The sequence below is a fragment of the Mauremys mutica genome, chromosome 1 (assembly GCF_020497125.1).
Source record: "Mauremys mutica isolate MM-2020 ecotype Southern chromosome 1, ASM2049712v1, whole genome shotgun sequence".
Taxonomy (NCBI): domain Eukaryota; kingdom Metazoa; phylum Chordata; order Testudines; family Geoemydidae; genus Mauremys; species Mauremys mutica.
Genome location: NC_059072.1, coordinates 260,458,422 through 260,472,937, shown reverse-complemented (window position 1 = coordinate 260,472,937; position 14,516 = coordinate 260,458,422). Strand labels below are relative to the sequence as shown.

The window sequence follows — 14,516 nt, the reverse complement described above, 5'->3', positions numbered from 1 at the left end:
CCCATGGGGGCGGCGGGAAGCCGCGGCCAGCACATCCCTCGGCCCGTGCCACTTCCTGCAGCCTCCATTGTCCCAGAGCTGCGAACCCTGGCCAGTGGGAGCCGCGATCAGCTGAACCTGCGGTGGCGGCAGGTAAATAAACTGGTCTGGCCAACGCTTACCCTGGAGAACCGCGTGCCAGAGGTTGCCGACCCCTGGATTAGGGCATTCACATGGGATATGGAAGACCTCTTTTCACATTCCTATTCTGCCTGCTTTGGAACTCAAGTCTCCCACCAGAGGCACTCTTGCAGGGGAGAACTACATAACCGTGGCCTTGAGTGGGAAGAAATGGAAGAAAAGTCCCATCAGCACTAACCGGAGACCATCATTAATAATATCTCAGCCTTTTAAATTTCAACTTCTAAAGACCTTCAGTAAGTACAGCAGTCTATATTTCCCCTCACCCCTCAAGACTGGCCCTCCTTTCTCAAAGATAGTTTGTTACAATAAAATATAATGTCATTTCATATCAATATCTATGTCTGCCCTATTAATGCAATCATTTTTATACATCATTTTGCACTCTTACCAGATACATATTGGCTGAGATGAACTTTGTGTAGACAATATATGATTATGATATTTACAAGTATAGCATTGAGGGAAATGGGCCAATCACATAACAAAGCAAGAACAATGAGATTGCTGTCCAGCTGGATGTTAATGTACTGTTTTAGCTATGGACACCAGTACAAAATTTCAGCATTAACTTTTATGGCTCTTATTTAATGAAAACAAACCTCTGAAACATGTGCTCTATTATGTATGATTTGTGCAGTATTTTCAGTTTAATTGGTGTTTGAGAATATCTTCAACTAATCTTCATTTATAAAATTGTGTTAGGCAAAGAAAATAAACTATTCCCCAAAGTCTTCACTACATCTCTACAACGTACTTTTTCTTTAAAGCAAAGATCAGTAGTTGTAGTGCCAATGTGTAGAATATATCATCCCTTCTGGCTCTGCTGCATGAAAAGGGACCCAGAGGAACTGAACCCATGCCAAGAAACTGTAAGGCTTTTCTACACCCTGCCATCCTGGGACACTGTTTTTTTCCATATGTTCAACTCACTCATACAGCTGTCCATTTTAAACACTGCCACTGTTGTATTATGAATAATGTTCTAGTGATACGATGCAGCATATATGGCTTTGAAATGTATTGTCTTGAACTTATTTTTTCATATACTAAAAAGAACAAAGGGATGATGATCCACCTGCTGTCCTTGAGCAGTTTGTTACTATGATATATATGGCCTTTATTAGCCCAGAGAAGTACCAGTCTGAGACGTCTCCTGGGCATGGGTTTCTCAAGTCCAATAATACAGTCCCGGAGCTTTAATTTTCAATCTGCCCTGAAGGAAGACAATGTCTCTTTTTGGAACTCAATGCATTTAACAAACTTCATCCTCCAAAGCAGGAAGACCCTGCAGGAGAAGAGAAATTAAGATTCCCAGACTGTAAGTTTTAACAGTAGAATTGCTTAGGTGTATTCACTTTTGACTCAAAATTTCTCTTCCTCTTTTTAACTTGTTTGCTAAATGTTTTGGTAGATATACATAAACGTTCCAGTCAGAAGAACAAATAGTATGAACATCACCATATTTATAGGGATATTTCTAGGCTACTGGAATGAAAGTGACTTCAGATATTTGCAATTTTATATTTTATCATCTCATTTAGAATTTCCTAGCTAAGTGCCATAATATTGGGAGGGGAGATAGCAGTACGTGTGAAATGAGAAAAAGAAGTTCCAGGATGTTGCAACAAGAAAATGTAGTAATTTTCCTTGTATCAATAGGATATCTAGCTGTATACTGTATAAATATCTGTAAAAAAAAATCACTGTAGTCTAAACAGCAATTGCAAAATTCTCAAGGAAACTTACACCAAACTACTGTACCATTACACTTGTTGCCTTGCTAAATCAGTTTTCACTAAATCTTTACAGTAAAGTGCCTTCAGATTCAATTATTAGGGACATCAGTTGCTACCGTCATCATCTGATCATTCATCCTGTTAATTCTTTTAGTTGCTAACAATCGGCCCATTTCTGTTACTTTTATTGCCATGAAGTAATATTTTACTTGGAAATGAATATGTGGGATAAATCAAACATCTAAACACTACACACATGCTTTGAAACTGACAATTAAATTTTAACATTTTTCTAATAGTTCATCAAAGCTGCTGCCAATATAATAGGAGTATCACTCTGATATTATTGAATCATGGCTGAAGGAAATTTAATAAATCACTGTCACTGATTTCTCATCCTAGTCATTGAGAAACCAAGACAGCAAAGACCCTATTCCTCTTCCTTCTTGAACAGTCTTTATTGCATGTCTGCAATATTTCATTCAGAAGTGAGACATGCAATCAGTAACAGTATCCTGATGATTTGATCTGGTATGCCATTTATTTGGAAGGCACAGAGTCCTTTGAGCATTAAGCAACTGCAGCTCAAATAAAGTAATGAAATGTTAAAGTTAACTCCCCATCAAAAAGGATCCTGCAGATTTTATCTGTTGAAAATTTCTTGTGAACACAGAATGGTTTTGACTTTAATGGCTCACTCATGTCCTCAAAAGGTAAGCACAGACTTAAGCACTTGGCTGGATTAGGACCAATTGTGAAAATACTAAAATGGCCAGAAAGTATAAAAAATAAATCTCTCTTTGGTTCCTTGAAAAAATGGTCTTCTTGAGGAAGTGATAGTGAGGATGACTGTTCCAATCTACAATATGTGGAGAAAGCTGATTGTGTTCCTGATTGGCAGAAAAACTACCTTTCATAGAAAATACTCTAGGTACACTGATGTTTAGAGGGTCTGACAAACCCAGTACTCAAATTATAGAGTACTTGAAGTGGTTTGGGGCTAAGAACCTTTGTGGATCTGTGCCTCTTTTCTTTTCCAAAGCAGACAATCACTGGCTGCTCTCTCTCTCTCTCTCTCTCTCTCTCAAACACAAACAATCATAATGCCACAGGGAAGTGACCCTACTGCATTTGCCAGATGTGTGAGAGAGTTGGGAAGTGTGTGCGGGGGACAGCAAATGTTGTTTCCTCCCTTCTACTATAATTACTGTGCAAAGAAAGAAAGTTAGTGCACTTATACTTTTAATATCAACAGTGCCTGCATGCACACACTGCTTGTGCGATCAAATGGCATCTTGTGCAACTGCTCACCTTGCTCTTGTGCACTCATTGTTCTGCATTGTCTCAAAAAGAACATGACTCAAAAAATAATTCTTATCTTAAAATTCTCTAATACACAACATAAAATGTGACAGATTTGCATTTGTAATATTGCCGCTGCTTGCATTGGCCAGACTGCCTTTGCACAACTTTGTTAAATGCTTACTTGGGAATTAGTGATAGGGATATTTTATGTCATTAAAGCAAGAAAAATAATTGGCTGTCAGTAGATAGCTATATCCAGGGCTGGTGCAAGGATATTTTGCGCCCTATGCGAAACGTCCACCTTGCGCCCCCCCCCACACCCCCTCGAGCATCGCTTATTAAAAACTTTATAAAATGAATGCTGCATAATGTGGCATTGTTCATTAGAATTAATACACGTTCGGCTTGAAAATGTATTAATTGAATTATTTAGTCTACATATTTAATGAAAATAAATGAATAACCTGACAGTGTTGACATTATTGTTTTCACTTTGCACAACATAGCATGGATCTTAAAATAAATCACATACAGGGCCGGCTCCAGGCACCAACATTCCAAGCTGGTGCTTGGGGCGGCAATCTGCAAGGGGCGGCAGGCCTGTTGTTTTGCCCCCAAGCAGCGCACCGAATTGCCGCCGGGGACAGCGGGGGCAGTCCGTGCACTGTTAGGGCGGCAAGTGCGTTTCCGTGGTGGCGGCAATTCGGCAGCAGCTTCTATGTTTAGCTGTCTGCGGCAGCTTCAGCTAAACATAGAAGCTGCCGCCGAATTGCCGCTGCCACGGAAATGCGCCTGCCGCCCTAAGGGCACATGGACTGCCCTCGCTGTCCCTGGTGGCAATTCGGTGCGCTGCTTGGGGCGGCGAAAATTGTAGAGCCGGCCCTGATCACATACCTTATACACAATACATTGTCACAAAGTAACATGTTATAATTTATTTTTCCGCACTTTCAGTTTAGCAAATTTAGAAACAAGTTCCTCCAAGTCAATGCTGCAAGCAATGTCATGTTCTATTGACAAAGTAGATAGCCCAGCAAGTCTTTGTTGCAACATTGATGTTCACATGTATATTTTTATCAACTTGAACTTTGAAAAGCTTCGCTCACTACTGGCCACAGAAACTGGGAGAGTCAAGAGGATTACAACTGTGTTGGGGACACTATCTGTCAGTTTATTTGTGCATATGAAGTTTAATACGGTGATGCACTCTTTTGGACTTGTCGTGCAATAGCTTGCAATTCATTGCACAAGTCAAAGGCATCAATTTCTTTGGATTCACCATGTTGCAAAGCTTGCTCCAGATTCAAGCAATGTTCCATAATTTGCTTTGGTGTTGTATTTTGCAAACATCATATAGGAAGCCAAATACTGAACTAATTTGCTGCATCAATGTGAATCTTTCTTCAACTGAATGTATTGCTGTGTTGATGACTGCAAAGTAAAAATTCACTTTGAATTTTTCTTTCAGATTATAAATAGTTTCGTCATCTGCTTCATATGTGAACTGCTTCCTCTCTTTTCTAATACGGATTGGATCTGGTTTAAAAAGTGCCAGTACATCCAACTCCTCCGCAAGTTCACCTGCATCTACCAATGTTTTCTCAAAGTCTGCGTCACTTCTGCGGCCTACAAGAAACTTCTTGGTTTCTCCAAGTTGATTAATGGCATCACTTATGTCAAATTATTTCGCCTAAAGTTGTTTGCTAGTCATGTTGATCTCAAACAATATGTCGTAACACACAACAAGAGAAACAAGAAACTTGAAACTAGAAATGGCTTTTGGAAGATCCTTTTCATCAACTCGTGACGTATTGCCAGATGATCCTGTTAGAGTAGTGTTTTCATAGACGTCTATCAGCGCATCATAGATGTCACCAAGCTCATAGCAAAGTTGTTTCAAGGCATCAATTCGACTTTCCCATCTTGTTTCACTCAATGGTTTAACTGTGGTGTGTTAGAACTTCCCAGTGATGTGTAGAAGCTGAGAAATACATATACACACACTGAACTAAATCAAAGAAGGCAGTTGCCTCCAAGTAACACTTTGCAGCATCATTAACAACCAAATTCAATGAATGTGCACTGCAAGGAATGAAAAAGGCTAGTGGATTAATATCCACAATTCTTCGCTGGACACCATTTTCTTTCCCTTTCATATTGCTCCCATTATCGTACCCTTGACCACACAAGTTTTCTATAGGCAGTGACATCTCTTCTAACTGGTGAAGAATAGTTTCTGTCATACCAGCTCCAGTTGTCTCCATAAGTGACACAAATCCCAAGAAGTGTTCCTTTATGAATACTGATTCAGTCTCATTCTCTGTCTCTGAAGTAGGCCTATCCACAAACCAAATGATTATGGTCATTTGTTCAATGTGGCCTCATCTGGTGTACAATCTAGAATGATCTAAAAGTATTTTGCAGCACGAGCAGATGCTAGGATTTTTTGTTTGATGGCATTGGATAGAAGCTGAATAAGCTCATTCTGTATATCTTTCCCTAGGTGACGTAAATATTCATTAAGAGATCTGGATGACTTTTCCTGAAAATTAAGCAATGTTGATTGTAATCAGAAATACACCCTTTTTGGTCACCTATGCTTCCTTCCTTCATTCTTTCATCTCAAAATCTACTACTTTTTATTCTACCTTTATAATATTGAATTATTGTTATTAATAAAATTTATAAAATTAGAATGGCAGATACTCCGTCATACTGGGGTATCGGGTTAGGTGGGGAAGGGAAGCAGACTGGGTTTGGTCAGTGGGGGTTTAGGTTTGTCTGGGGAGTGCAAGGGGAGCAGACCGGGTTTGGGTGTGGAGGGGAGGGGCGGACGGGGTAAGATTCAAAGAGCCGCAAGGTGAAATGGGCGCTCTCTTCTCCAGTCCCTGGCATGCAGCAGTGGGCCAACTCACAGTGCAATTGCAACAGGGCAATGGGAGTGTGTTGCCCACTGCGCCCGGGCTGGGGAGTTGAATGCTGGGCTCTCGCTCTGGCAGGGGACATGGGACAGGCAGGACTGTGAGGCAGAGAGTGCGTGGCCCTCACATCAAAGCAGGGTCGGGAGGGTAGAAAGCTGGGGCACAGGGAGGTGGGTTAAAGCGGCTTAGCCGCCTCTCTGTGCAAGAGAGCCCACAGAGCTGCCAGCTGTGGCCTCCCTCCCTTCTCTCCCCAGGGCGCAGAGCCTCTGCCCTGGAAAACCTGCAGCCTGCTCTCCGAGGAGCATGCCATGCAAGCTGGCCCCAGCTGCACTTCACTGACAGCACAGCTCAGCTCCAGCTAGAGTGACCAGACAGCAAATGTGAAAAATTGGGACAGGGGTTGTGGGTAATAGGAGCCTATGTAAGAAAAAGACCCAAAAATCAGGACTGTCCCTTTAAAATTGGGAATCTGGTCACCCTAGCCCCAGCAGGGGGTCTTACACCCCCGCCCCTCCCCCAAGCTGCTCCACTCTTCTTCTGGCTGTTGCTGTGCAATCTACTACAAGCAGGGGTGGCTCTAGACATTTCACCGCCCCAAGCACAGCGTCATGCCGTGGGGGGCGCTCTGCCGGTCGCCGGTCCACCGAAGCCGCAGGACCAGCGGACCCTCCGCAGGCATGCCGCCGAAGGCTGCCTGCCTGCCGCCCTCCTGGTGACCGGAAGAGCGCCCCCCACGGCATGCCGCCCCAAGCATGTACTTGGCATGCTGGGGCCTGGAGCCACCCCTGACTACAAGACAGAGGAGCTAGTACTGTAATAATGTACCTACCAACACAGCAATCTGTACAATTATTGATTTACAATCAAAGGACTTCACATGGCAGGAGTCAGAGAGCAATTGGGACTTCCCTGGTTTTCTAAATGGCAGGAGACAGAAGTCGGAGAGCAATTCACTGGGAGCTGGTTCTTATCACCTCCTCCTCCCTATAGTCTGAGAGCTAATCAAAGAACTTCAATGGCTTCCTAAATGGCAGTAGTTGGAGAGCAGTTCATTAGGAGCCTGATTCTTATCACCTCCCTATAGTCTGCGATCTAATCAAAGGACTTCCCTAATCCCTGCTTTTGTAAATGGCAGGAGAGCAATTCATTGGGAGTGTAGTTCTTATCTAGGTCCTCCCTACAGTCTGCAATCTTCAGCCTGAGCCTGCATCTATTTTTAGGCACCTGCTTTTTAGGGCGCCCCCAGATCTTGGCGCCCTAGGTGGCTGCCTAACTTGCCTAGTGCTTCCACCGGCCCTGGCTATATCTTTTGTGCTGTTTCAGTTTAGTTTTATACAGATTATTAATCTATGGCTAACAGAATATTTATTTGTCCACGGTGACAGCCCAATGAAAGGCGGCAGCATAGGATTTAACTAGCACTCCAAACCATACAGAAATTAAGGTGGATTTTGGTTCTAGTGGGTCCACTAATATCAGCCCTGGCACAAGTACTATCCACATAGAGGCCCAGCCCCAAGGATCCTTCTACTCAGTGCCCCATTCACTGTTCTCTGCCTGAAGTAATCCCTTCTGATCATTATCCTTTTTGGGCGGAGGGATAGTTCAGTGATTTGAGCATTGGCCTATTAAACCCACAGTTATGAGTTCAATCCTTGAGGGGGCCTTTTAGTGATCTGGGGCAAAAATCTGTCTGGAGATTGGTCCTGCTTTAAGCAGGGGGTTGGACTAGATGACCTCCTGAGGTCCCTTTTAAACCTAATATTCTATGAGTAGCTTGCATTTTCTCCCCCACGCTACAGTGAAGAGTCAAATGGCTACCTCACCACAGTCTTCTGAGGACATCAAGAGACCACTCCATCTTCTTTCCTTCTTCCTAGCTCTTGGAAGATTTTCCAAGGTGTTGAGCACCTAACACTAAGTGCAGAGGCACTGAAACAATTTGTATAGTGCAGGTGCTTTAGAGCCATTGAACCAAACTGTCAGCCCTGTGTGTGTGATGGAAACCACTTCAAGCCAGGGGGTGCATCTAAGTGGGATCTCCATGTGCTCATCACCACAGAAAAAAATCAGGTTACACATCTTCAGGAAGCAAAAGAAGGAGAAAGACTTCTATTCCCATGATAGCACTGCTAGATTAAGCACCAGGGGCAGTAGCAAGTAGAAGTGGTTAGGAAAAAAATGTTTTCTGCAGGAAATTTGAACGAAAGCTTTACAAAAGTTGAAATTTGCCATGGAAATTGTTGATGTTTTGGTGGGGAAAATTCTAAAACCAAAATATTTTGGGAAAAAAATGAAATATTTTAATTCAAAAGTGAGACCATGGATGTCATGGAGCTGTAGTTGAAGTACCTCATGCTTCCTTTCTTCTCTAAGCCAAGATTCCTCATTAGTCAGAAAGTTCAGTTCATTTTTTAATTGTACCAGAACCACCTTTTTCAACTTTACTTCCTGAAATATTTGTGAAAAAAAATATTTTGCTTTCTCAGTTACATTTTTGTAGTTGTTCTCTAGATCCAGAGATAACAGCATAGTCCAACAAGAGAGAAAAATCTATAGAAAGTACAAATCACTATACTGTTACAAAATATGAAATTACTATAATGTGGGTGCACAACTGGTTGAGAGACCACACTCAAAGCATATTTATTGATGATTTGCAGTCAAACTGAGAGGATATATCAAATGGAATACCACTGGGCTCCATCATGGGCCCAATACTATTCAATATTTTCATTAAGGTCTAGAATGATGAAGTAGAGAGTATGTTTATAAAATTTGCATATGATCCCAAGCTGAAAGGGGTTGCAAGCACTTTAGAGGGCAGGCTTAGAATTCAAAACTACCTTTACAAATTGAAGAATTGGTCTGAATTCAAGAAGATGAAATTTGTTAAAGACAACAACGAAGTATTGCACTTAGGATGGAAAAAAAATCAAATGCAATAAAATCAAAATGGGGAATAACTGGCTGGGCAGTAGTACTCCTGAAAATGATTTGGGGATTATAATAATGTGATGCTGTTGCAAAAAAGCCCAAATGCCACTCTGGGATATATTAACAGGAATGTCATATGGAAAATATGGGAGGTAATTATTCTGCTCAGCTTAGGCCTCTCCAGTGCCAAGTAGGAGTACTGTGCCCAGTTTTGGGTACGTCACGTTAACAAAGTAAACAATCTGAAGAAATTCTGGAAGACTATTACAGCAAAGCATAATAGGTCCTACAAGTTCTTGGCATCTGTTGGGGACAACTTTCTGATTTAAAAAGTTGAGGAAACAAGTGGGAAGGTCATAAATTTTTTTATCTGATTTTGACCAACAAGGATGAATTAATTGTGAATGTGAAGGCGGTTTGGAATTTTGGAGGAAGTGATCATGATCTGATAAAATTCAAGATCCTAAGGGAAAGTAGGACATGAGAAGAGCAAAAACAAGGATACTTGGCTTAAGAAAGGCAGGTTTCAACCAACTCAGAGAAAAAATAGCAAAGGGCCAAAGAAAAGACCAATTAGGAAGAAAAGGAGTCAAAGGGAGCTGGCAGTTCCTAAAAGAGGTAATACTAGAGGCTTAGCATCAAGCTATTCTGATGCAGAGGAAAGATAAGAAGAGTCACGGGAGGCCCATGTGGCTTCCCAAGGAGCTTTTTAGCTATCTAAAACCCAATAGGGGCACATACAGGAAATGGAAGGAGGGGCATGTCACTGAGGAATGGGGTGACCAGATGTCCTGATTTTATAGGGACAGTACTGATTTTTGGGTCTTTTTCTTATATAGGCTCCTATTACCCCCCACTCCCTGTCCTGATTTTTCACACTTGCTGTCTGGTCACCCTATTGAGGAAGTATATAAACTAGGAAAGCCAAGGCAAAGAATGAGTTACAGCTGGCAAGGAGTATTAGAGACAATAAGAAGGTGTTCTTCAAATATGTCAGACCAAAAAAACAAACAAAAAACAGATCAGTGATGGTGTGGGTCTGCTGCTCAGTGGAGAAAGTGAGCTGGTAACAAAAGATAAAAGGAAGTCTGAGTTGCTCAATCCCTAATTTGCTTCAGTTTTCTCACAAAAAAAATAATGTGACAGGACAACTAGAGAAGTTACCATAGACAATAAAGAGAAAGGGATGCAGATCAGGATAGGTAGAGAATGTGTCAGATCTTCTGACTAATCTGAATGAAATTCAAGTTAGCAGGGCCTGATGCTATTCATCCCAGGGTGCTGAAGTAATTAGCTGAAGAAATCTTGGAGCCCCTGGCAATAATATTTGCAAACTCATGGATGACAGAAGAGGTCCTAGAAGACTGGAGAATGGCTGATATGCTCATCTTTTAAAAGGGGGGAAAAGGAGAAGCCAGGGAACTATAGACCAGTCAGCCTGACTTCCATACCTGAGAAGCTACTAGAGCAACATATAAAACATTCAGTTTTCAAGTACCTGCAGGATGAAGGGGTAATCACTAGCAGCCAGCATGGATTTACTAAGACCATATCATGACAAACCAGCTTGATTTCCTTCTTTGACAGGATAAGTGCTTTGGTGGATAGAGGCAGTGTGGTAGACATAATATACTTGGACTGCATCAAGGCTTTTAACACACAGTCCTACATAAGATTCTGATAATTAAATCGGAGAAATGTGGTGGGACTATCATTAAGTGGATATAGAATTGATTAAACAACCACAAACAAAGAGTAATTATTTATGGAATGATGTCTGATTTGAGGGAGGTCTCAAGTGGGGTTCCACAGGGATCTGTTCTGGATCCAGTGTTGTTTAACATCTTTATTAATGACCTGGATGTAGAGCATACTGGTCAGATTTGTATATGACACAAAATTAGGAGGGTTTGCCAACACTTAGGAGGACAGAGCTAAAATTCAAAGATATCTTGATAATTTGGAGAACTGGGCTATAGACAACAAAATGAATGACAAATGTAAGTTGCTACACATAGTGAAGAAAAACCAAATGTACAAATACAGAATGGGGGATAACTGGCTTGGCAGCAGCACTGCTGAGAAGAATCTGGGAGTTGTGGTGGATCACAACCTCAACATGAGTCAACAGTGCAATGCTGTTGCAAAAAATAGCAAATGCAATTTTAGTTTGCATTAACAGAGGGATAGCATGCAAGTCATGGGAAGTAATTATACTGCTCTACTCAGCACTGGTTAGTACAGCTGGAGAAAAAATGAAGAGAAACTGGAAAGGATCCAGAGGCGAGCAACAAAGATGGTCAAATGGATGGAATGCAAGCCATATGATCAAAATCTGAAAGAACAGGGTATATCTAGTTTGGAAAAGAGGAGATTAAGGGGGGACATTATAGCAGTCTTCAAATATTTGAAAGTCTGCCATAAAGAATGGAGAAAAGTTTTCTCTTGCCACAGAGGGCAAGACAATAGGTAGTGGGTTCAAACAGCATAGTAATTGTAGATTAAATCTCAGGAAAAACTTCCTAACTGTAAGAATAGTAGAACAACGGAACAAGCTTCCTAGGGAGGTTGTGGAAGCTCCTTCACTGGAGATTTTCAAACAGAGGCTGTATAGCCATCTGTCTTGCATGGTTTAGATACAAGTCATGTATCTTGGTAAGGGGGTTAGATTATGATCCTTGTGGTCCTTTCTAACACCTATAGTTCCAAGATTCTAAGTTCAGAGGAGAGCAACAAAAAGGATAAAAGATTTAGAATATGTGACTAGTGACAAAAGATTCAAATATCTGGACATGTTTAGTCAAGGCAGGAGACAGCTAGAGGGCACATAAGTCTTCAAATATGTAAAAGATAAAGAGGACAGTGATCAATTGTTCTCCATGTCCATCAACGGTAGGACAAGAAGTAATCACCTTAGTTTTCAGCAATAAGAAATATTTTAACTATAAGAATAGTTAAGAAATAAAATTGGATATGGAGGTTGTGGAATCCCTGTCATTGGAGATTCTTAAAAACAAACAACTGTAAGGAATATTCTAGATATAGTTACACTTCCCTCAGCACAATGGGATAGGTCAGATGATCTTTTTAGGTTCCTTCCAGACCTGTGTTTCCATTAATCCAAACACAATCAAAAGATAAAAACTTATTTAACTTTCTAAAACTTCCCAGAAACAACCAAGGGCAAAAAAGCCAAATTAAACCAAGCATAAATATAGATTTAAAATACATAAATAATATAAAATTGGAACGTTCTCTTTACTTTATATGTGATAACACAATACCAAGATGCTTTTATACTGTAAGGTCTTCCCATCATCTAGTTTTAACTTAGACTCATTTTAAGGTCCACTTTTATGCCAGTTGATACACTTTTTTTTATTTCAAGGGAAACTGTATACAAGATGTTTACCACTTGATATACTTTTTAAAAATTAAAATGAAAACAGCTAAATATATGGCTAGATAGCCTAAATCCTACCCAATCAGAAGCAAGAAGTTCCATATTCCTGCAAGACTTTGCTAGGCTAGTTTTAAAGCTTAAGGGGCCCTTTGATAGTTCAGATACGCATCTAGGATCATGTTATTGTATATATGAAGGAATTAATCTGGAATAACTCCATTGAGGTCAATAGTTACTCTAGATTTACATGTGTGTAGCAGAGATCAGAATTTGGCCTCTACATTTTTGGGTGCTTACAAAAACTCTAGACCTCAGGTTTTTTATGCAAATACTTGTAAACTAAAATATGGTAGTTTTTCAGAGTTCCATTTTCTGAGGTTCATGCCATAGTGGACAGAGTGCTAAACTGGGCCTCTGAAGAGTTGGGTTCTATTACTAGCTTTGTCACTGACCTCCTGGGTGAGCTTGGGCAAGTCACTTCACCTGTTTGTTCTTCAGTTTCCCCTTCTGTAAAAGAGGATAATGAGCACCTTTGTGAAGGAAAACTCCTGTTGATTTCAGACACCATCATTTTGTGCTACTGCCCCTCTTCCCTAAACCACTCCCAGGAATATGCAGAGCATGAGGCTAAAAGATCTATCCCATGCTGATCATAAAAATATTCTTTTGCTTGGCTATTCCTCTTAGCATGATCCAGGAAAGTAGCCCTGATAGTTCGTTAAGGAAAACTAATTATACAGGACTCTTAAAAACAGTTTTTATGTCTTCTTACTTTCCACTGCTCTTTATTTGTCTCTATTCCAAAGTTGTCAAAGAAAGTAATCTCACATAATAAAAAAGAGATTAAAGATAGCCTGGTACTATAATTCTAAAGAAATGCCAAGTAATACATTTTAAAGGTACATTTTAAAGGTAGCCCATATATCAATAATTTATCAGTTTAAAAGTAGATAAATCCTAAATGTAAATTGGGAAATGAGAAAACAAATACTCATTAGTTTTAAAAAAAATTGTTGACTTGCAAGGCCTTCTAACCAATTGCCCCCCATCCTTTCTAAAAAGTTGAGCAATTATAAAATCTATTCTTGCTGGTAAATATACAATCCTATTTCTCATTACTATCCACTTTAAAACTAAGAAAAATAAGTTAGGGCTTTCCAAAATGATGGATTATTTTTTCTGTTACTGACATGGCAACATTAAGGGTCCAATATGTGCATCTAAACGACACCACTCCATTCCCTTTTTGAATGGGGAAAAAAGGCAAGAGAAACACAAAAAGCAGTCAGACACAACACAGCACAGTGCAAATTCAGATGGCGGGTGGGAAGGTCAAGTATTTTTAATGGATAACTATTCTGTGTTCTTCCGTTTATTAGTAGTTTAGCATAGACAATGAGTTCACCATTGTACAAGACGCAAACACAGATCCTGACCTGAACAGCTTAGAATCCAATAGGCAAATACAGAGAATAAAATGCACTAGAAGATCCAGAAGAAAGAGATTCTTGGATACCAAGATAGTGAAACAGTTAATGACTGTACACTATCCTTATGGAATGTAAGAAAAGAACAAGGATCTATCCTTAAATCTACTAGGTACATATAGTAGATTTAAGATGCTTTCATTAAATGAGGTATTTGACCATAGCATGCCAAATGCTGAGGGATTATTTTATTTTTAAATGTCTGCAGTGGTAGCATCAATACTAGATCCCTTTTTAAATAGCTGCAGTGGTAGAGTGATTCTAGCTGGATCCCGACTGCCCTCCCTATTACACCCCACATCACACTCGAGACATTTTCACTAGTACTGTGCATTCATCCCTGGGAAAGACTATCAGCATCCACATTGCTCTCTTCCCTGGCGGTTCTGCTGAGGGAACACAGGAATTGACATACCAAATGATACCCAGGGACCAGCTAGTCTAGTAACCTGTCTCCTTCAGTGGTCAGTACCAGATGCTCCAGAGGAAAGTGCACAGTAGACAGATGTAGATTAATCTGCCTGCCAGAAAAAAAAATCATTTG

At 40.6% G+C, this 14,516-nt stretch overlaps 1 pseudogene; it reads right to left on the bottom strand.

The window, feature by feature from the left end:
* Window positions 1-4,414: 4,414 nt before the first annotated feature.
* Window positions 4,415-8,677, bottom strand: LOC123358439 (annotated as a pseudogene).
* Between the last annotated feature and the right edge of the window lie 5,839 nt (window positions 8,678-14,516).